Source organism: Dasypus novemcinctus, chromosome 22 (genome assembly GCF_030445035.2).
Source record: "Dasypus novemcinctus isolate mDasNov1 chromosome 22, mDasNov1.1.hap2, whole genome shotgun sequence".
Taxonomy (NCBI): Eukaryota; Metazoa; Chordata; class Mammalia; order Cingulata; family Dasypodidae; genus Dasypus; species Dasypus novemcinctus.
The window spans coordinates 67,964,849-67,986,205 of NC_080694.1; the positions used below are offsets into that span (position 1 = coordinate 67,964,849).

The 21,357-nt window shown below is 41.2% G+C and overlaps 1 non-coding gene across 1 annotated transcript; it reads left to right on the forward strand.

Annotated features, from left to right (window-relative positions):
* Positions 1–310: 310 nt before the first annotated feature.
* Positions 311–382, forward strand: TRNAA-CGC (transfer RNA alanine (anticodon CGC)). Its single transcript has one exon. It is a non-coding gene; the product is annotated as a tRNA-Ala (tRNA).
* The last annotated feature ends 20,975 nt before the right edge of the window (positions 383–21,357 follow it).

Consider the following 21,357-nt stretch of genomic DNA (forward strand, 5'->3'; position numbering starts at 1 on the left):
AGAAATTCATGATTTTTCCAAATTTTTTCTTGGTAGAGTCAAGTAACTTTGGCCCAAACAGCTTGCTGGGGAGTGGATTTTGGAGCCAGCCAACAGGCCCGGAAAGTCACAGGACGTCAGACGGTGTCGTTGGAACCAACATCCTGTTACCCTTCACCCTTCTAGCAAAGCCGCCACAACGTATCCACTTTAGTAATTACACAGTTAGTGGAATTTAACCAATGGACTCTTCCAACCACTAGAAAATGAAACCAACAGAAAAAAAAGGACTGTTTTGTAGGAAGCTCCCAAAGGGGCCCTGCACTACAGAGGGGGTGTAGCTCAGTGGTAGAGCGTGTGCTTCGCATGCACGAGGCCCCGGGTTCAAGCCCTGGCACCTCCACTCAGCTTCCTTTTCACAACCAAAGAACGGAATGACCCTCCAGTCTTTTCATGTATATTATCACGATTTCTGCTCTCACATTTTGAAAAGAAGTCCAACGAAGAGCATTAGTATATCATTGCCCTTCCACGGGCATTAGTACCACTCCACGCGGGGGCACACACGGAAGGAAAGGGGAAGCAAGGAAGGAAAGAACCATGGCCCTGGGGTCTCCTCCCTTCGCTGAGTTCCACTTGGGAGCATCGCTAAAGAGCAGGACAGGAAAGAACGTCAGTGGGGGTGGGCAGCTCCACGAAGGACTTCCTTGCGTTCCCTTGGATTTCTGAGCACTGGGTCGTTCAAGGCGGAGGAGCAGAAAAGCCTCCCACGGGTGTTCGTGGGTGTCTCTCGCCCCCACAGCCGCCGCCGCCGAGAGCCAGGTCCGCGCAGAGCTGCTGGGCATCAGGTCCCACGTTTCTCCAGGCCAGTGGTGGTGGGCCCTGGACAAGCAGGGGGCCCTGGGCGCGGCCTCTGCTACGAGCACGTGGGGAACGCAATTTGGAAAACTCAAGGGAGCAGCTCTCAGGTTCCTGCCCAGCGCAGCTGAGCGCGACTTCCACAGATACGTGCTCGAGGTTCCAGCCCGGCTGCCGCGAGCAGATCTTTTGGGTCCACACGAAACAGGCGTTCACGAAGGGCCATTTTCCAGTGTTCGAGAGGAGCCTCGCCCCAACTCCTCACTCCAACCAGGACCCCTAAGTGAAGAAATCCACAGGGTACGGAGGACAGCGGATTAAAGTGCCTCGTCTTCCCCCTTTCCTCCTGAATTTCAGCTTTTTGTTCTTAAATCCTTTAATGAATTCATGACACCTCAGGGGACCCCACATCGAGGCCCCCGAGGAAGACAGAGCCCACGGAGTTTGGGCAGGAACTACGGGAGTTTCCCAAGTTGCTTGTACTTGCGAGAGGAAGCGCTGCTGGAGAGTTAGTAAGCGCTCTACTCACCACTGTTCTTCCTTTGCTTTCTGTGCTAGCGTGTGGTGGCTGGATGGGCCAAAATCAGTTCCAGTTTTCCCAAAACCTGTGCATGCTACCTTTTTCTTAGAAAGGGGTTTTAAAAGGTGAGGCCGAAATTTAAAATGGTTTCATTTTCCTGCCCCCAGACCTCTCACGTATGACTCGAACCAGCCAGGCCTCCGAGGCCGCCCCCCCCCCCCCCCCGCCAGGGGCTCCCCCCGGGTGGTCTCCAGGTGCCCCTTGTGCTGACATGGGAATTATTCCACGGGGACTGAGCCGAGCTTTCCTGAGGCTGACGCCCACCCCGTGACTCCTGACGCCGAGCGCCTTGGCAGGGAAGGCCCTGGCCCCCTCCACGCGGGCTCGTCCCCTCCGGCCCTGCGTCACCCCCTCCATTCACTACCGCGGGAATCTCCCGGGCACCTGGCGAAGCCGGAGGGAGGAGAAACCCCACGGAACACGGAGCTCTGCCCCGCGGGAGGAGAAACCCCACGGAACACGGAGCTCTGCCCCGAGGGAGGAGAAACCCACGGAGCACGGAGCTCTGCCCCGAGCGAGGAGAAACCCCACGGAACAGGAGCTCTGCCCCGAGGGAGGAGAAACCCCACGGAACACGGAGCTCTGCCCCGAGGGAGGAGAAACCCACGGAGCACGGAGCTCCGCCCCGAGGGAGGAGAAACCCCACGGAACACGGAGCTCTGCCCCGAGGGAGGAGAAACCCCACGGAACACGGAGCTCCGCCCCGAGGGAGGAGAAACCCACGGAGCACGGAGCTCTGCCCCGAGGGAGGAGAAACCCCACGGAACAGGAGCTCTGCCCCGAGGGAGGAGAAACCCCACGGAACACGGAGCTCTGCCCCGAGGGAGGAGAAACCCCACGGAACACGGAGCTCCGCCCCGAGGGAGGAGAAACCCCACGGAACACGGAGCTCCGCCCCGAGGGAGGAGAAACCCACGGAGCACGGAGCTCTGCCCCGAGGGAGGAGAAACCCCACGGAACAGGAGCTCTGCCCCGAGGGAGGAGAAACCCCACGGAGCACGGAGCTCTGCCCCGAGGGAGGAGAAACCCACGGAACACGGAGCTCTGCCCCGAGGGAGGAGAAACCCCACGGAACAGGAGCTCTGCCCCGAGGGAGGAGAAACCCACGGAACACGGAGCTCCGCCCCGAGGGAGGAGAAACCCACGGAGCACGGAGCTCTGCCCCGAGGGAGGAGAAACCCCACGGAGCACGGAGCTCTGCCCCGCGGCCGCGGAGGGAATCCAGGCCACGGACCTCTCACAGGGCAGGGAGAGCAAGCCTGGGCCCTGCAGCTTCGCCCGGCGTGCGGGGCCGCGGTCCCTCGAGCGGCTGCGGCTCGGGCTCCGACTGTGCGGCTCCTCCGCGAAGTCCCCGCGGCGCCGCGGCCTGGCCCCGCCTCCCCCTCGGGCTCCTGCAGCTCCCCACTTCCAGCTCAAAGCCGCCCCGGGAAACGCGCCGCGGGAACAAAAGAGCAGACCTGGAAAAGTTGGCTCAGGAGATCTAGACCCACACAGAGAGAAAACAGGTCCCAAATGGGAAACGGTAAGTGTGGGAAGTCACGACGGTCCCTGCTCTAGAACAGCTGAGCCCAGCGCCAGGCCTGGGACACGCCGCAGGGGCTTTGCCTCGGATGGCTCAGGTCTGGGACCGCTCAGATCTAGGACGGCTCAGGTCTGGGACGGCTCAGGCCTAGTTCCGAGACCCAGAAAAAAGCACGAGGAGAACATCCTGGGCTGCAAAGAGTTAACTTTTTAAGAAGGTACCAGAATTGAGCCCTTGATCTACTACATGCGAAGCAGGTGCTCAACCACTGAGCTACACCAGCGAGTTAACTTAAAAAAATTTTAATATATATTTTTATTTTTTAAAAGATATTTATATTACATAAATGTTATATTAAAAATATAGGGGTTCCTATATACCCCGCTCCCCTTACCTCCCACATTTTCCTATGTAAACAACATCCTTCATTAGTGTGGTGTATTCATTGCAATTGATAATCGCATTTTGGGGCATTGCCACTGAGCATGGATTATAGTTTTAATCAGCCCCCACCCCCACCCATGCTACTGGACAGCTTCTCAAACCTCAGTCCTCACAGGAGACCAAATAATGGAGGCTTCTTGGGGAGTGGGTGCAGCTCAGTGGTTGAGAGCCTGCTTCCCACTTACCAGGTCCCAGGTTCAATCCAGATCTCTCCTTACAAAAAACAGAGTCTCCCCTACTGTGACCAATACTTGAGGTGTCAGTCAACCCCTATATAACTTTTAGAAAGTAATCCTAAATCATTGTGCCCTCTTTTTTATTTTCAACTTTCATTCTGATACTTTTATTACCCGAGTGAGTTCTGGATATCAGAATGAATGAAAAATTCCTCAAGAATCTGTCAATTTTGTATCAATGTTATTTTTGCATTCTATTTTTTTAGTTTCACTGTTATTTCACATTAATAGTGTTCTGCAAAACTGAGTGGTAACAACATTTGTAATTTTTACATTGTGTAAGAATATTAATTAAAATTTAAAAATAAAGTTGGGAATGAAAGTAGGGACATTACAACTGACCCCACAGAAATAAAAAGGATCATAGGAGGATATTATGAGAAATGGTATACCAAAAGATTGGGCACCCTAGATAAAATGGAAAAATTCCTAGACATGCACAAACCCTCCATTGACTCTATAAGAAATACAGGAACTCAACAAACCAATACCAAGTAAAGAGTTGCCCTGGATGGTGCTTCAGGGGCAGTTACCGGACATTGTAAATCCTCACAGGGCCCACTGGATGGAATGGGGGAGAGTATGGGCCATGATGTGGACCATTGACCATGAGGTGCAGAGGTGCCCAGGAATGTGCTTACCAAGTGCAATGGATGTGTCATGATGATGGGAATGAGTGTTGCTGGGGGGGGGGGGGGGGGGGAGAGGTGGGGTGGGGGTGGTGGGGTTGAATGGGACCTCATATATATATATATTTTTAATGTAATATTATTACAAAGTCAATTAAAAAAAATCTTCTAAGAAAGAAAAGCTCAGATCCAGATGGCTTCATAGGTGAATTCTACCAAACATTTCAAGAAGAACCTGTCTAAACTCTTCTAAAAAATTTGGAAAGACAGGAAAATTACCCTACACATTTTATGAAGCCAAAATCAGACCAATACCAAAGTCAGATAAAAGTACTACAAGAAAGGAAACTTAAAGATCAATCTCTCTATTGAACACAGATGAAAAATTCTCAAGAAAATCTTTGCAAATCGAATCCAACAGCACTTAAAAACAATTTTCCATCATGATCAAGTGGGATTTATTCCATTTGCAAGGGTGGTTCAACATAAGAAAATCAATTAATGTAATATACTGCTGTATTAAACAGCCAAAGGGGTGCTGGTACAAAGTACCAGAAATTTGTTGACTTTTAAAAAAGGTATTTATTTGGGATAAAAGTTTACAGTTACAAGGCACTAAAGAGTCCAGCTCAAGATACCATAAGAGGTACTTTCTCACCCAAAGTCTGTTGCCATGCATTGATGCAAGATGGCGGGCAATGTCTGTGAGGGTTTAGCCTTCCTCTTTCCTCTTAAGGCTCTGTGGGCCCAGCTTCTTCTGATCTCAGCTGTAGGCTGACATAGGGCTCAGCTGCTCTGTTCTCTTCAGCTGCAAACTATTAGGTGAATGGCTCTTTTTTCTCTTGTGTCCCAGCATCTCCTCTTCTGTGTCTATGAAACCCTCTCTATTCCTCTGTGTATCTGCTTCTGTCTTCTTGATTAAGTGTCCATTTATATAGCCCACCATGGGGACATGGGGACAGGGACTCAACTGAGTCACCCTAATAATGAAGTTGAATCAAAGTCCTAATTTTAACATAATTTAATCAAAGACATCTCAGCTGAATCTAATACAATCAGAGGGTATCACATCCAGAGGAAGAGATTAGTCTGCAAATGTAAATCAATATCTCTTTTTGGAATTCATATAGAATATAAAACTGCCACAACCACATTAACAAATCAAACGGAAAAAAGCCACATGATCATCTCAGTTGATGCAGAAAAAGCACTTGACAAAAATCCAGCATCCTTACTTGATGAAAATGTTTCAAAAGATAGGTATTGTGGGGTCCAGTGGGTCCCAGGGCCTGGATGCACCCCCCACCCACCAAGTGAAACTCTGCCTGTAGCACACAGTCACCTACATGCCCCAGTTCAGAAGTTAAAATATAACAAACATCCTCTCAAGGGGACAATGTACAGATGTTATCATAGAGTGTAATTTTGTCCAGGCTGTAAAATTTCTTCTTACAGTAACATCACCAGACCCCATTTATGTAACTCTGTTATGAAATGTCTTTGTTTGGAGACCCTATATATTGGCCCTTATTTTTCCTACCTCTGGGGACTGCTAACTTCATTCTCATTCAATAAATAGGGTTTATATCTAATACTGTGCCAGCTGCATTCTTTGATCGTGCTACTGCCCTGACCCATGCTCTTCAGGAGTTGGGTGGCAACAAGTATGCAAGGAAAATTCTTCAACATAATAAAGGGCATATGTGAAAATCCCACAGCCAACATTGTACTCAGTGGGGAGAGGTTGAAAGTTTTCCATCTTAGATCAGTATTACCACAAGAATGCCCACTGTCACAACTGTTATTCAACATTGTCCTAGAAATACTAACTAGAGCAATTAGATAAGAAAAATAAATAAAAGACATCCAAATTGGAAAAGAAGTAGTAAAACTCTCACTATTCACAGATGACATGAACCTATATTTACAAAATCCTGAAGTATCCACAACAAAGCTAATTGAGCTAGTAAATGAATTCAGCAAAGTGATAGCATACAAGATCAACATACAAAAATCAGCAGCATATCCATGCATTAGTAATGAACAAGATGAGGAGGAAATAAAGGAAATATTCACAATAGCAAGAAAAAACTCAAATATCTAGGAATTAATTTAATTAGGAATATAAAAGGTCTTTATCCAGAAAACTATATAACACTGCTAAAAGAAATCAAAGAAGACCTAAATAAATGGAAGGACATTCCACATTTATGGATTGGAAGAATAAACCAATGAAGATGTCAATTCTACCCAAATTGATTTATAGATTCAATGCAATAGCAATCAAAATTCTAACAGCTTATTTTACATGAATAGAAAAGACAATTACCAAATTTATTTTGAAGGGAAAAGGATCCCGATTAGCAACAACAACAACAAAAACCCTATAAACAACAAAAAAAGTGAAATCAGGGAACTCATACTTCCTGACTTTGAAGTGTTTTATAAAGCTTCAGTGGTCAAAATAACAAGGCATTGGCATAAATATAAGACACAATGATCAATGAAATAGAATTGAGAGTTCAGAAATAGACCCTTACTTTTATGGTCAACTGATTTTTGATAAGCCTAGCAAGCCTACAGAATAGTCTCTTCAACAAATCATGCTGGGAGAACTGAATATCCATAGCTAAAATAAGGAGAGAGGACCCCTATCTCACTACTTATACAAGAATCAACTCAAAATGGATCAAAGACCTAAGCATAAAAGCCAGAACCATAAAATTAGAAGATAATGTAGGAAACATCCACAAGACCTTTTAGTACGTGTGTTCTCTTAAACTTTTCACCCAAAGCATGAACAACAAAAGAAAAAAAATAGATAAATGGGACCTCCTCAGAATAAAACAATTCTGTACCTCAAAGGACTTTGTGAAAAGGGTAAACAGGCAGTCTACTCAATGGGAGAAAATATTTGGAAATCACACACCTGATAATGGTCTAATATTCATGATATAAAAAGAGATCCTAAAATTCAACAATAAAAAGAAAAATGGCCCATTTTTTTTAGTGGACAAAAGACCTGAATAACCATTTTTCTACAGAAGAAATACAAATGGTGAAAAAAAAAGCACATGAAAAAAAAAAATGCTCAGCATCACCGGCCATTAGGGAAATGCAAATCAAAGCTACAATGAGATATCACTTCACACCTACTAGAATGGCCACTATTAACCAAATAGAAAACTACATGTTTTGAAAAGGATGTGGAGAGATAGGAACCATCATTCCCTGCTGGTGGGAATGTAGAATGGTACAGCCACTGTGGAAATCTTTGGCCATTCTTAAGGAAGTTAGATATAGATGTACCACATGAACTGGCAATACTGCTACTTGATAATAACCATAAGAACTAAGAGTAGTGACATGAACAAACATCTACACACCAGAGTTCATAGCAACATTATACACAATTGCCATAAGGTGGATATGACCCAGGTGTCTCTCCACTGACAAGTGTATAAACTAACTGTGGTACATACCCATGATGGAATATTATGCAGCTGCAAAAAGAAATGAAGTCATGAAGCATACGACAATGTGGATGAACCTGGAGGAAAACATGTTGAGTGAAGCAATCCAGGCACAGAAGGACAAATAGTGTGTGACACACACACATATGCACAGCTTAAAAACCCTTTATTTCTTATTGCAGATTGTATCAGTGATTTCCCATTGATTCATTGAGGTTACTAATATCTCAGGATTGAGAATTTAAAATATTTACAGGAACTCATAGACTCGTTCCTGCAGAATCAGGCAACAATCCTTAAACAGCGCAGCCCTTCCCAAGGCCTCCAAGCTAATGCCTGCAATCTCCTCTTCTGCTCCTTCCATGAGGCTCAGGGCTTCTGCTCCATTTCTTCTTTGGTGGCCTCTTCAAGGGGGGGCTTTCACCACCACACCGAGTCTGAGTGAAGGACAGATGGATAAAGAAGTTGTTTGTTCCATATCCATGTCAGTGAGTGAGCGGTAGAAAAGGGCACCGCTTGTCTGTGCAGTGAGCCTCCTCGGTCCAAACTTGTCTTGATCATCCTCATCTCAACCTTTTACAACATGCCCAAAGAGGAGAGGAAACCAGGAGTTGGCTCTTGTGAAACGGGTAACTTCTTTTGTACCTGACGTGACCTGGGAACCCCATGCTGCCCAGAGGAGGAACACTGATTTTTCCCAAGCACTAGAGCAGTTTGGCAATGCGGTTATCCCATTTTCCTTTTTTTCAGATTCTCTGGCCTCTTAACCTTAAAGTTTCCCCCAAGCCCTCTTGAATCAATTCATGATGCTTCTTTGAGGCATGTAAAAGAGGTGACTGAGAGATGGCTGAATGCTTATTGTCCTTGCAATTAAATGTGGATTAGGGGTGGGGCAAGATGGCATCTGAGTGAGTGCACTTCATAATCTCTCCTGCAAAGAAGCAGCTGAGTAGGGTTGGAGTCCTGTTAGACTGGGCTGTTTCGGGTGCTTGCAGGGCAGGAGGTGTCTGGATATCGATTTAGTGGGACTGTGACGAGGAGATTCTTGCAAGAGGTAGAATTTTGGGTCTCTTTCAGGGAGATCAAGGTTGTGGGCGAGACCCTTTCCCCTGGAGCTGGCAGCATGGCTGTGGGGATTCCTGAAGGCTTTGCTGTGCTGGGGAGTTCCCAAGCCCTGAACGGGCTGTTTCAGGGGCTTGCCGGGCAGGAAGTGTCTGGATGTCAATTTGGTGAGACAGTGATAGAAGAGATTCTTGCAAGAGGTGGAACTTTCAGTTTCTGACACGGAGGTCAGAAGTTCTAGGAGGGACCCCTCCCCCTAGGGCTGGCTGCCCATCCATAGTGGTCCCTGAAATCTAAGTTGGGCTGCGGCACTCCCAAACCCTAAGCAGGCTGTTTCGGGGGCTTTCAGGGCAGGAGGTGTTTGGATGTCGATTTGTTGATACACTGACAGAAGAGATTCTTGTGAGAGGTGGAATTTTGGGTTTCTGACACGGAGGTCAGAGGTTGCAGGCAGGACCCCTCCCCCTAGGGCTGGCACCCAGCTGCGGGGATCCCTGAAGATGGTGTTGTGCTGCAGTGCTCCCAGGCCCCCTGTTAACCAGATGCATGGTTCCCAGGTCTGTGTCCACTAAACCCTGGTGGCCCATGCTCCAGAGACTCACACACCTTGAGTCTGCAATATCACAGACTTCTCATCCCTGAATCCACCATGCCCTCAGGTCCATCTGAGGTCCTTGATTACCCTAGCACTCGGCATTCATGGTCTTTTTTTTTTCTCTCTCTCTCTCCTTGAACTTGGAGGATATACCAGCTGTCTTGGGGAGAGTCTAGGAAGAAAGGAGAGGCAAATCTGCTGAGAAAGCCCAATTTACCTAAATGTCCTGGGATAGGAAACTTGGTCTGGGAGAAGGTGGAGTCAGAAAATCAATTAGACCTTCCCCAGCACACCTAAGGGGGAGGGACTGTAGGAGGTGCTATCCAAGCTTCCAATAACATATTTAGGGTTTCTGGTGAGGTGTAGGTGCTCTCACGCTTGAAATAAAGAGTCATAGTCTCCTGTGTTGAATTGATTCAACAAGGACCTACTTGAATCTCCTACAGGACCTGTCAGGCAGCTTTCCTGCTGCCCTGGGAAAGGGGGAAGGTCAGATCCCTAAGTGTATTATTTAACTGCAAAGAGGATTCCTAGCTTGAAACGTTGGTTCTTTATTTTTATTTTTTTATTTTTTGGCATGGTTGCTAATATTCAATTGTCTCCTGGTCTTTTCTCCCATTGTATCCCCCAAGGTCCTTTTTTGTTTATTTAGTTTTTTTCTCTTTTTCTTTTTCTTGCTTGTTTCCCCTCCTTTTTCTTTGCCCCACCTTTTTCTCTTCTCTTTTTTTTCTTTTCTCTTCTTTTTTAAATTTTATTTTCTTTATATAATAAGTGCTACAGGGATCACTTCACACTTGTTCTGTTTCCTCATCCTCCATTTCCACTTTTCTGTGTGTATTGATTTTGGCCATCTACACTATCCCCTTTATCCCAAATCTTTCTATCCTCCATCATCTGCTGTTTCTCTTACATTCTACCTCCCTTTCTTTGGCCCATGTCTGACTTTTTATTTCTAATACCTTTGTTCTGTTTTCTGTCTCTTATCCACTCTTGATATTATTGTCTTTCTTTTCTCTTTCCCTCTCTCATGAAAACACTGGCCTTTTAATTCATACTATATTCCTCCCCATATTCAGTTGACTATCTCATTATCAGTACTCTACTTACTGCTATAATTCTGCACAACGTTCATAAGTCTAATAAACATTCTCCCAGATCTCACATTGTTCCTCCGATAACATTTATTACCAATACTACTTTATACATTTTCTTTTCTTACTCATTTTGCTTTCCCTGGCCCTAATATTCTCTTTCAAAGTGAACTTAGCCAGCAACAAGAAAATAGAGCAAGAAGAACAAAGTGACAAAGAGAAGACATAATACTTATGCACGAACAACAACTAATTAATCCCCAAGACTAGACAAAGAAGCTAAGGAACTGACTAAACCTGTCAAGATAAAATGATGACCAGACAGCAACCAAAAACTACAAACCAAACCAATAATCAGGAAAACATGGCTGAGTCCAAACAACAAACTGAAAACCAGGAAGAGGAGCAGGACATTGGAAAAGTAATTAAAGATCTCAAAACATGTATTAGAGACCAACTTAATGAAGTAAAGGAAGAGATTAACAATATGAAGAACACACTTGGAGAGGAAATTGCAGACATACAAAAAAAGATAACAGATATGATGGTGATGAACACCACAGTTCAAGAAATCAAAAATACACACTCAGCAAATAGCAGCAGATTAGAAGATACAGAGGAGAGAATTAGTGACATGGAAGACAGTACATCTGAAATCAAAGAGATAGTAGAATTGAACAATAAAACGATAGGGAAAATCCAATTAGGACTTAGGTACCTGAATGACAATGCAAAACACACAAACATATGCATTGTAGGCATCCCAGAAGGAGAAGAGAAGGGAAAGGGGACAAAAGGGGTGTTGGGGGAAATAATGGCTGAAAACTTCCCAAATCTACTGAAAGAGACAGATGTACATATCCAAGAAGCACAGTGCACTCCACTAGTCATAAACCCCAAAAGGCCCACCCCAAGACATATACTTGTCAAATTATCCAATGCTCAGGACAAAGAGAAAATTCTAAAAGCAGCAAGAGAAAAGAAAACCATCACATACAAGGGAAGCTCCATAAGATTAAGTGCTGATTTCTCATCTGAAACCATGGAGGCAAGAAGGCAGTGGTATGATATAGTCAAGGTACTAAAAGAAAAAATTTCCAAGAAAGAGTACTCTACCCAGCTAAGCTAGCATTCAAAAATGATGGAGAGTTCAAAATGTTCATAGATAAAAATTAAAAGAGTATGCCAACAAGAACCCTGCCCTTCAAGAAATACTAAAGGGAGTTCTGCAGGAGGAAAGAAAAAAACAAGAGAGACAGAGTTGAACTAGAGTGTAAGAGCAACTAAAAAGACAAAAACAGAAAAGGAAAATCAGACAAAATATGACAAACACAAGTCCAAACAAAATATGGCTAACAAATGAAAGTGATAACACTGAATGTCAATGGATTAAACTCACCTGTCAAAAGATTCAGACTGGAAGATTGCATAAGGAAATATGACCCATCTATATGCTATCTACAAGAAACACATTTGAGACCCAGAGATTCATGGAGATTGAAAGTGAATGGCTGGAAAACAATATTACAAGCAAACAATAACCAAAAAAGGGCAGGAGTAGCTATATTAATATCAGAAAAAATAGACTTTAAATGTGAAACAATTGTGAAAGACAAAGATGGATACTACATATTAGTGAGAGGGATAATCTTTCAAGAAGAATGAACAATCATAAATATTTATGCTCCTAACAAGGGCGCCTCCAAATACATGAGGCAAACACTGGACAAACTAAGTGAAAGAATAGATGCCTCTACAATTATAGTGGGAGACTTCAATACACCACTATCAACTTTGGACAGAACATCTCAAAAGAGAATCAATAAAGAAACAAAAACTTTGAGCAGTATATTAGAGGAGCTGGATCTAATAGACATATACAGATCATTACCCCAAATACAGCAGGATGTACATTTTTCTCAAGCACAAAATATTCTCCAAGATAGACCATATGCTAGGCAACAAAGAAAGGCTTAATGAATTCAGAAAGATTGAAATCATACAAAATAATATCTATGACAACAGTGGACTGAAGCTGGAAATCTACAAGGGCCAGAGACCCAGATTTCACACCAAGATATTGAAATTAAACAGCACACTCTTCAAAAAACAGTGAGTCAAAGAGGAAATCGCAAAAGAAATTAATAACTACCTTGAAACTAATGAAAATGATACACAAAATATCAAAACTTATGGGACACAGCAAAAGCAGTACTGAGAGGGAAATTTATAGCCATAAATTCATACATCAAAAAAGAAGAAAGAGCAAAAATTGAAGAACTAACTTTACATTTGGAGGAATCAGTAAAAAAAACAACAAAGTAACCCCACAGAAAGAAGAAAGAAAGAAATAACAAAGATAAGAGCAGAACTAAATGAAATAGAAAATAAGAAAGCACTTGAAAAGATAAACAAGACCAAGAGCTGGTTCTTTGAGAAGATCAATAAAATTGACAAACCTTTAGTGAGACTAACAAAGAAAAAAAGAGAGAAGATGCAAATACACAAAATAAGAAATGAGAAAGGAGATATCACCACTGACCCCACAGAAATAAAGACTATCATGAGAAAATACTTTGAAAAACTATATTCCAACAAAAATGACAATTCAGAGGAAATGGACAAATTCCTAGAAACACATAAGCAGCCTATATTGATGAAAGAAGAAATTGATGATCTTAACAAACCAATCACAAGTAAAGAGATAGAATCCGTCATTAAAAACCTCCCAACTAAGAAGAGCCCAGGACCAGACAGCTTCACAGGTGAATTCTACAAAACATTCCAGAAAGAACTAACACCAATCCTGCTGAAACTCTTCCAAGAAATGAAATAGAAGGAACATTACCTAACTCATTCTATGATGCCAACATTACCCTAGTGCCAACGCCAAACAAAAACACCACAAGAAAGGAAAATTACAGACCAATTCCTCTAATGAACCTAGACGCAAAAATCCCCAACAAAATATTTGCTAACCGTATCCAACAACACATTAAATGAATTATACACCATGACCAAGTGGGATTCATTCTGGGTATGCAAGTTTGATTCAACATAAGAAAATCAATCAATGTAATACACCATATAAACAGATTGAAGGGGAAAAATCACATGATTTTATCTATAGATGCAGAAAAAGCATTTGACATAATACAGCACCCTTTCTTTATAAAAACACTGCAAAAGATCAGAATACAAGGAAATTTTCTGAACATGATAAAGAGTATATATGAAAAACCCACAGCGAACATCATTTACAATGGTGAAATCCTAAAATCCTTCCCTCTAAGATCAGGAACAAGACAAGGATGCCCACTATCACCTCTTCTATTTAACATTGTCTTAGAAGTACTTGCTCAAGCACTGAGGCAAGAACCAGATATAAAAGGCATGCAAATTGGAAAGGAAGAAGTCAAAATTTCATTATTTGCAGATGACATGATCCTATACATAGAAAACTCTGAGGGGTCCACAACAAAGATTCTAGAACTCATAAATGAGTTTAGTAAAGTTGCAGATTATAAGATCAATGTGCAAAAATCAGTAGCATTTCTGTACATCAATAATGAGCAAGCTCAGGAGGAAATCAAGATACAAATACCATTTACAATAGTCAATAAAAAAATCAAATACCTAGGAATAAATTTAACTAAAGATGTAAAAAACTTATACACAGAACTACACAACACTGTTCAAGGAAATCAAAGAAGACCTAAATAAATGAAAGAATATTCCCTATTCATGGATAGGAAAACTAAATATTATTAAGATGTCTACACTACCAAAACTGATCTATACATTCAATGCAATCCCAATAAAAATCAACACAGCATTCTTTAAGAAACTAGAAAAGCTACCTATGAAATTTATTTGGAAAGGAAAGAGGCCCCAAATAGCCAAAGACATATTGAAAATGAGAAAGGAAATTGGAGAAATCACAATGCCTGACTTGAATATATACTACAAAGCTACAGTAGTGAAAACACCATGGTATTGGCACAAGGAGAGACACACAGACCAATGGAATTGAATTGAGAGTTCTGATACAGATCCTCATATATGTAGTCATATAATATTTGATAAAGCCACCAAACCCTCTCACCTTGGAGAGAATGGCCTATTGAACAAATGGTGCCTGGAGAACTGGATATCCATATGTAAAAGAATGAAAGAGGATTACTATCTCACACCTTATACAAAAATCAACTCAAGATGAATCAAAGACCTAAATATAAGAGCCAAGACCATAAAGACTTTGGAAAGCAGTGTAGGGAAGCATGTACAAGACCTTGTAATAGGAAATGGCTTCATGAACTTCACACCAAGGCACGAGCAGCAAAAAACAAATAGATAAATGGGACTTCCCCAAAATTAAAGCCTTCTGAACCTCAAAGGAGTTTGTCAAGAAAGTGAAAAGAGAGCCTACACAATGGGAGAAAATATTTGGTAACCATATATCTGATAGGAGACATATCTTGCATACATAAAAAACTCCTATATCTTGAAAATAAAAAGACAAACCACCCATTTAAAAAATGGGAAAAAGATTTAAACAGACACTTCTCCAAAGAAGAAATACACTAAAAAGCACATGAAAAAAATGCTAAAAAGCACATGAAAAAAATGCTCCAAATCTCTAGCTATCAGGGAAATGCAAATCAAAACTACAATGAGATATCATCTTACTCCCATAAGATTGGCAGCTATGAAAAAAATAGTGCTGGTGGGAATGCAGGAGGATCAGCCATTCTGGAGGACAAAAAACTAACCATAGATTTGCCATATGATCCAGCAATTCCACTGCTGTATATATACCCAGCAGAACTGAAAACAAGGACACAAACTGCTATATGTACACCAATGTTCATAGCAGCATTGTTCACTATTGCCAAAAGTTGGAATCAACCCAAATGCCCATCAGCAGATGAATGGATAGATAAAATGTGGTATATACATACAATGAAATACTACTCGGCTTTAAGAACAAATACACTAGGATCAGGCTGTTTCAGGATTTTTGCAGGTCCGGAGGTATCTGAACATTGATTTAGTGGGAAGGTAACAGAGAAAATATGTCTATAAAGTAGACACAGAGGTCCCAGCTGCGCAGGAAAGTTCCCTCCTTGGGTGGGCGGAGCCACAGCATCCATCGGAGCCGCGACATCTGGCATTGCCGTAGCATGGGACGCTGCTGCAGCGGTTTTTTTTTTTTTTTTTTTCTATTTTGGAGACTTTGCAGTGCTGGGGAATTCATAAGCCCTGAGTGGCCTATTGGGGGATTAATAGGACAGGAGGTGCTTGCAGACCAATTTGGGGAGACAAACGGGAGTTTTAAGGCAAAGCAGGGGGAATTTTTGATTGCGGACACAAACAATAGCGCTTCCGCCTAAAACCACGCCCCCTCCAAACCTGGCTGCCGATCTACAGTGGACTTAAAGTGATAACAATAAAGACACACCACCAGGGTCTGGTAGGGTGGGAGATGTTTGGAAGCCGATTAGGGGAATATTTTGCAAAGTGTGGGAATTTCGGGTTTGTACTCTGTTATTAGTGTTTCCAGCTGGAGCCCGGACCTGGCTATTGATCTGAGCCATTAAATTGGCCGCAGCCTGTGGTGCCCCCAGGTGGCCATTCTGGGGGATCACAGGGTGGGAGAGGACTGAAGTCAATTGGTGATATATCCACAGAACAGACCCCAGTGAGTGACTGAATTGTGGGGTAGAGAACACAGGATAAAGCTTGTGGATGTGACCTCACCCATAGGGCTGGCACCCAGCTGCGGGGATCCCTGAAGACTGTGATGCACTGTGGTGCTCCCAGGCTTCCTGTTAACCAGACTTGAGGTTGCCAAGTCTGAGTCCCCTAAACCCTGGTGGCCCACACCCCAGAGACTCACACATCTTGAGTCCTCAATATCTCGACTTTCCATCGCTGAATCCATCATGCCCTGAGGTCCATTTGAGGTCCTTGAATGTCCTAGCCCTCAACGTTTGCATTTTTTCTTTTTTGTTTTGTTATGTTTTGTTTTTATTTTTATTCTATTTTTTTATTTTATTTTTTAATGTTCTGATTGCTAACATTGCATTATCCCATAGTCTTTTCTCCCAGCGTATCCCCCAAAGTTTTTTTTTCTCTCTCTCTCTCATCCCCCATATTCTTCTTATTCTATTTTATCTTAACTATACAATAGGTGCTGCAGGAAACGCCTCACATTTGCTGGGTTTCCTCATCCTCCACTGCCTCATTTCTGTGTGAATAGATTTTGGCTATCTACAATATCCCCTTTCCCCTACATATTGATATCCACCATCATCTACTATCTCTCCTATAGTCCACCTCCCTTTCTTTGATCCACAAAGTGTCTAACTCTTAATTTCTAATACCTTTGTTTTGTTTTCTGTTATCCACTCTTGAAACTATTACCTTTCTTTTCTCTTTCTCTCTCTCACGAAAACAATAGCTTTTCAGTTCATACCATATTCCTCCCATATTCAGTCATCTACCTCATAATAGGTACTCTACCTACTGCTATAACTCTACACAATTTACACGAATCTAACCTCCATCCTCCCAGATCTCATATTGTTGCTTTGTTAACATATATCACCAATACTACTTTACACTTTTTCCTTGCTTACACAATTGCCTTTCCCCGGCACTAATACTTTCCTTTAAAGTGAACTTAACCAGCAATAAGAAATTAGAATAAGAAGAACAAAGTGACAAAGAGAAGATATAACACTTATGCAAAAACAACAGCTAATTAATCTCCAAGACTAGACAAGAAGCTAAGGAACTGATTAAGCCTGTCAAGAAAAAATGACGACCAGACAGCAACAAAAATCTACAAACTAAACCAGTAATCAGGAAAACATGGCTGAATCCAATCAACAAACTAAAAATCAGGAAGGAGAACAACTTCACACAAGCAATGAAAGATCTCAGAACATTTATCACTGACAAATTTGATGAAGTAAAGAAAGAGGTTAACAACATGAAGACAACACTTGGAGAGGAAATTGCAGACATACACAAAAAGATAACAGATATGATGGAAATGAATACCAAAGTTCAGAAATAAAAAATACACTTTCAGCAAATATCAGCAGACTAGAAGAGGCAGAGCAGAGAATTAGTGATGTGGAAGACAGTACATCAGAAATCAAACAGATAGTAGAAGGGGTCGATAAAAAGATAGAAAAAATCCAGCCAGGACTCAGGGACCTGAATGATAACACAAAATGCTCAAACATACGTATTATAGGCATTCCAGAAGGAGAAGAGAAGGGAAAGGGGTCAGAAGGAGTGTTGCAGGAAATAATGGCTGAAAACTTCCCAAATCTACTGAAAGAGACAGATGTACATATCCAAGAAGCACAGTGCACTCCACTAGTCATAAACCCCAAAAGGCCCACCCCAAGACATATACTTGTCAAATTATCCAATGCTCAGGACAAAGAGAAAATTCTAAAAGCAGCAAGAGAAAAGAAAACCATCTCATACAAGGGAAGCTCCATAAGATTAAGTGCCAATTTCTCATCTGAAACCATGGAGGCAAGAAGGCAGTGGTATGATATAGTCAAGGTACTAAAGGAAAAAAATTTCCAACCAAGAATACTCTATCCAGCTAAACTGGCATTCAGAAATGATGGAGAGTTAAAAATATTCGCAGATAAACAGAAACTGAAAGAGTATACAAACAAGAAACCTCCCCTTCAAGAAATTCTAAAGGGAGTTCTGCAGGAAGAAAGGAAAAAACAGGAGAGGCAGAGTTAGAGGAGAGTATAAGAGCAACAAAAAAAGACAAAAATAGAAGGGAAAAAATACAAACAAAATATGACAAACACAAATCCAATCAAAATATGGCTAAAACAAATAATTCCTTGAAAGTAATAACACTGAATGTCAACGGATTAAACTCACCTATCAAAAGATTCAGACTGGGACATTGGATAAGGAAATATGACCCATCCATATGCTGTCTATAAGAGACACATCTTAGATCCAGGGACTCATGGAGATTGAAAGTGAATGGCTGGAAAACAATCATACAAGCAAACAATAACCAAAAAAAGGCAGGAGTAGCTATATTAATATCAGACAAAATAGACTTTAAATGCGAAACAATTGTGAGAGACAAAGAAGGATACTACATTTTAGTGAAAGGGACAATCTGTCAAGAAGATCAAACAATCATAAATATTTATGCTCCTAACAAGGTTACCTGTAAATACATGAGGCAAACACTGGAAAAACTAAGTGAAAAAATAGATGCATCTACAATTATAGTGGGGGATTTTAATACACCACTATCTACTCTGGACAGACCATCTCAAAAGAGAATCACTAAAGAAACAAAACATTTGAACAGTATATTAGAAGAGCTGGATCTAATAGACATATATAGATCATTACACCCAAACACAGCAGGATATAAATTTTTCTCAAGCGCACATGGATCATTCTCCAAGATAGACCATATGCTAGGCCACAAAGAAAGGCTTAATGAATTCAGAAAGATTGAAATCATACAAAATAATTTCTCTGACCACAGTGGAGTGAAGCTGGAAATTTGCAAGGGACAGAGGCCCAGATTTCACACCACAATTTGGAAATTAAACAGCACACTCTTAGAAAAACAGTGGGTCAAAGAGGAAATCTCAAAAGAAATCAATGACTACCTTGAAACAAATGATAATGATAACATGACATACCAAAATTTATGGGATGCAGCAAAAGCAGTACTGAGAGGGAAATTTATAGCCATAAATTCATATATCAAAAAAGAAGAAAGAGCAAAAATTGAAGAACTAACTACACATTTGAAGGAATTAGAAAAACAACAACAAAGTAACCCAACAGGAAGAAGAAGGAAGGAAATAACAAAGATAAGAGCAGAACTAAATGAAATAGAAAATAAGAAAGCATTTGAAAAGATAAACAAGACCAAGAGCTGGTTTTTTGAGAAGACAACAAAATTGACAAACCTTTAGCGAGACTAACAAAGAAAAAAAGAGAAAAGATGCAAATACACAAAATAAGAAATGAGAAAGGCGATATCACCACTGACCCCACAGCAATAAAGACTATCATAAGAGGATACTTTGAAAAATTATATTACAACAAAAATTACAATTTATAGGAAATGGACAAATTCCTAGAAACACATAAGCAACCCATATTGACGAAACAAGAAATTGATGATCTTAACAAACCAATCACAAGCAGAGAGATAGAATCAGTCATTAAAAATCTCCCAACTAAGAAGAGCCCAGGGCCAGATGGCTTCACAGGTGAATTCTACAAAACATTCCAGAAAGAACTAACACCAATCCTGCTGAAACTATTCCAAAAAATCGAAACAGAAGGAACATTGCTGAATTCCTTCTTTGATGCCAACATTACCCTAGTGCCAAAGCCAAACAAAGACACCACAAGAAAGGAAAATTACAGACCAATTTCTCTAATGAACCTAGACACAAAAATACTTAACAAAATACTTGCTAATCATATTCAACAACACATTAAACGAATTATACACCACGACCAAGTGGGATTCATTCAAGGTATGCAAGGATGGTTCAACATAAGAAAATCAATCAATATAATACATCATATAAACAGATTGAAGGAAAAAAATGACATGATTATATCTATAAATGCAGAAAAAGCATTTGACAAAATACAGCACCCTTTCTTGATAAAAGCACTCCAAAAGATTGGAATACAAGGAAATTTTTTGAACATGATAAAGAGTATATATGAAAAACCTACAGCCAACATTGTTTACAATGGAGAAATCCTAAAATCCTTCCCTCTAAACTCAGGAACAAGACAAGGATGCCCATTGTCTCCACTCCTATTTAACATTGACTTAGAAGTACTTGCTCGAGCACTGAGGCAAGAACCAGATATAAAAGCCATTCAAATTGGAAAGGACGAAGTCAAAATTTCATTATTTGCAGATGACATGATCCTATACATAGAAAACCCTGAGAGATCTACAACAAAGCTTCTAGAACTCATAAATGAGTTTAGTAAAGTGGCAGGTTATAAGATCAATGGGCAAAAATCAGTAGCATTTCTGTACACCAATAATGAGCAAGATCAGGAGGAAATCAAGAAACAAATACCATTCACAATAGTAAGTTAAAAAATCAAATAATTTAACTAAATAGGTAAAAAACTTATACACCAAGAACTATACAAGACTGTTCAAGGAAATCAAAGAAGATCTAAATAAATGGAAGAATATTCCTTGTTCATGGATAGGAAGACTAAATATTATTAAGATGTCTATCCTACCAAAACTGATCTACACATTCAATGCAATCCCAATAAAAATCAAAACAACCTTCTTTAAGGAACTAGAAAAATGAACTACAAAATTTATTTGGAAAGGAAAGAGGCCCTGAATAGCCAAAGACATATTGAAAAAGAAAAACGAAATTGGAGGAATCACACTTCCTGACTTCAAAACATACTACTAAGCTACAGTAGTGAAAACAGCATGGTATTGGCATAAGGAGATACACACATACCAATGGAATCGAATTGTAATTTCTGATATAGAACCTCATATATATACCCATATAATATTTGATAAAGCCACCAAACCCTCTCAACTGGGAGAGAATGGCCTATTCAACAAATGGTGCCTGGAGAACTGGATAGCCATATGTAGAAGAATGAAAGAGGATTAGCATCTCACACCTTATACAAAGATCAACTCAAGATGGATCAAAGACCTAAATATAAGAGCCAAGACCATAAAGATCTTGGAAAGCAGTGTAGGGAAACATCTACAGGACCTTGTAGTAGGAAATGGCTTTATGAATATCACACCAAAAGCACGAGCAGCAAAAGAACTAATAGATAAATGAGA